Genomic DNA, 2,734 nt, shown 5'->3' on the forward strand with positions numbered 1-2,734 from the left:
GTCATCTCCCGTCTGGATTACTGCAATTCGCTGTTGGCTGGGCTCCCTGCCTGTGCCATTAAACCCCTACAACTCATCCAGAACGCCGCAGTCCGTCTGGTGTTCAACCTTCCCAAGTTCTCTCACGTCACCCCGCTCCTCCGCTCTCTCCACTGGCTTCCAGTTGAAGCTCGCATCCGCTATAAGACCATGGTGCTTGCCTACGGAGCTGTGAGGGGAACGGCACCTCAGTACCTCCAGGCTCTGATCAGGCCCTACACCCAAACAAGGGCACTGCGTTCATCCACCTCTGGCCTGCTCGCCTCCCTACCACTGAGGAAGTACAGTTCCCGCTCAGCCCAGTCAAAACTGTTCGCTGCTCTGGCCCCCAATGGTGGAACAAACTCCCTCACGACGCCAGGACAGCGGAGTCAATCACCACCTTCCGGAGACACCTGAAACCCCACCTCTTTAAGGAATACCTAGGATAGGATAAAGTAATCCTTCTCACCCCCCCCCCCCTTAAAAGATTTAGATGCACTATTGTAAAGTGGCTGTTCCACTGGATGTCATAAGGTGAATGCACCAATTTGTAAGTCGCTCTGGATAAGAGCGTCTGCTAAATGACTTAAATGTAATGTAATGTAATGTAATGATCCTGCTCAGATGAGTCATGAAAAATAATTACCTTGGTGTACATTTATACATTATATTATCCAAGAATATAATAAGTGGTTTAATAATTGAAATTACCATTATTCCCTGATCCCAGACTGTAGCCTACCATCAACTCAATATCGAACTTCGTATCCATTCACTGATTGTTATAGCTAATATACTGCAAAATGCTCCTGAACTCCGTAGACTTGTCTTCCCTGGCTGTCTGATCCTGCAGGGACACCTGTCACCATCTGATCCTGCTAAGACATGATGAGCACAGTCTTGTGTACTGACTGTGCACCATGGCAGTGAAGCCTGTATAGCTGTTTATACCGTGTCAGTGTGAAAGGTAGGGAATTAGCTAGGGAAACTGACAGCTCAATAGCGTTACATTGCTATCCTGACTAATAAAAACTTGCATTGCTGTCACGTTCTGACCTTTATTCCTTTGTTTTGTCTTTATTTAGTATGGTCAGGGCGTGAGTTGGGGTGGGCAGTCTATGTTAGTTTTTCTATATTTTCTATTTCTATGTTTGGCCTGATATGGTTCTCAATCAGAGGCAGCTGTCTATCGTTCTCCCTGATTGAGAACCATATTTAGGTAGCCTGTTTTCCTTTGTGTTTTGTGGGTGGTTATTTTCAGTCTTTGTGTGTCTGCACCAGATAGAACTGTTTCGGGTGTCACTTTGTTGTTTTGTATTTTTGAAGTGTTCAGATTCTTATTAAAAAGATGAACACTAAACACGCTGCACTTTGGTCCTCTCCTTCTTCCATAGACGACAGCCATTATAATTGCACTGAAGAAAATGTCATATCGGTGTTCCATATTATGACACCACAGGAGGTGGGGGTTCATCAAGGAACCTCAGTTGGTGGGGGTTCAGCAAGGAACCTAACTCTCCAACTGAAACATTTGGATTTGAAAGGACAACAGGTGCTCCTCAATGTAAGGTAAGGTCAATTGATATTGTTTTATAATTACACCATCTATCTTTTCATATTTATGCAAACCTTTCTAAAAACAGAAAATGGACACAATTCAATGGATATCAATTAACAAAGAGGTGAGAATATATAGGCTATAAGAATATGTTGAAGGCTGGCTGTAATGTGCATAGATGACTGAACTGCTCAGTTTTGTCTGTGTATGCAGGTATACATACAAGGAGGCATAGAAAGGTATGTCAATTGGTATTGGTATGTCATGCAGATCACATGTACCATCCTCCTCCCCTACCTCTTCAATAAAAATCCCGTAGGCCTCTACATTATGGACAAGGTATGTCTATGAAAACCATTATCAAAACAGTTTTTTTTCCATTGACATTTACCACAAAAACCAAGGTATGAATACTGTCATGTGCATGTTTTGTTAATCATCTGTATAGTTACAAAAAATATATATTTTCACAGACTTCCCCCTCCCTACACCCCTGATGAATATAAGAGGACACCTGTTCGATCACCATGCACTGCAAAATCAATCTTGCTATGGACACAGAACATCAACACATTAACATTAACACGCCAGAGGATATAGCCATTGGACTTGGGGCTCTGCTGGGAGTTAACCTATATTTGGATTTTTCAATTCTGCTTTGCCTCTAAAATCATAATAAACACTGACAACTAAAGTATTGTGTTATTTTTGTTAATGCTATGCATATTATTAGTATTAATAATTATAATAATAGGGGGGGGGGGGGTAGTTCAAAGATTAACCCCAAAAAGGTTATTCAAAAGGTTCTTTGAGGATCCATTAAAAGGGGTTCTTTGAAGAACCATTTTAAAGGGTTCTTCAAAGAACTTATAGGTGTTCCCTAACAGTTTCAATTTGAAGAACCCCTAAAGGATACTCCAGGAACCTTTTAATTTGAGAGTGTATTAGAGGGCAATGTTTTTAATACCCCTTCTCACAATGGCATCCAAGACTATATTTTACAAGAGTTATCAGACAGGAAATGACTTAGCTGAAAGAAGTTACGGTTTTAAACTTGAAGGATACAGCAGACTAACGAAATGAAGCTATATGCTTAATAATAAAATTATATTTAAATATAAATGTGTTATGTAGGCTATTTTATGTAGTAGCGGG

General features: G+C 40.9%; 1 long non-coding RNA gene across 1 annotated transcript; it reads left to right on the forward strand.

The window, feature by feature from the left end:
- The first annotated feature begins 1,272 nt into the window (after window positions 1-1,272).
- On the forward strand, window positions 1,273-2,267 carry LOC118360444 (uncharacterized). Its single transcript, XR_004820866.2, has 3 exons — window positions 1,273-1,590; window positions 1,793-1,918; window positions 2,053-2,267. It is a non-coding gene; the product is annotated as an uncharacterized LOC118360444 (long non-coding RNA).
- Window positions 2,268-2,734: the final 467 nt, after the last annotated feature.

The sequence above is a fragment of the Oncorhynchus keta genome, chromosome 28 (assembly GCF_023373465.1).
Source record: "Oncorhynchus keta strain PuntledgeMale-10-30-2019 chromosome 28, Oket_V2, whole genome shotgun sequence".
Lineage (NCBI taxonomy): Eukaryota > Metazoa > Chordata > Actinopteri > Salmoniformes > Salmonidae > Oncorhynchus > Oncorhynchus keta.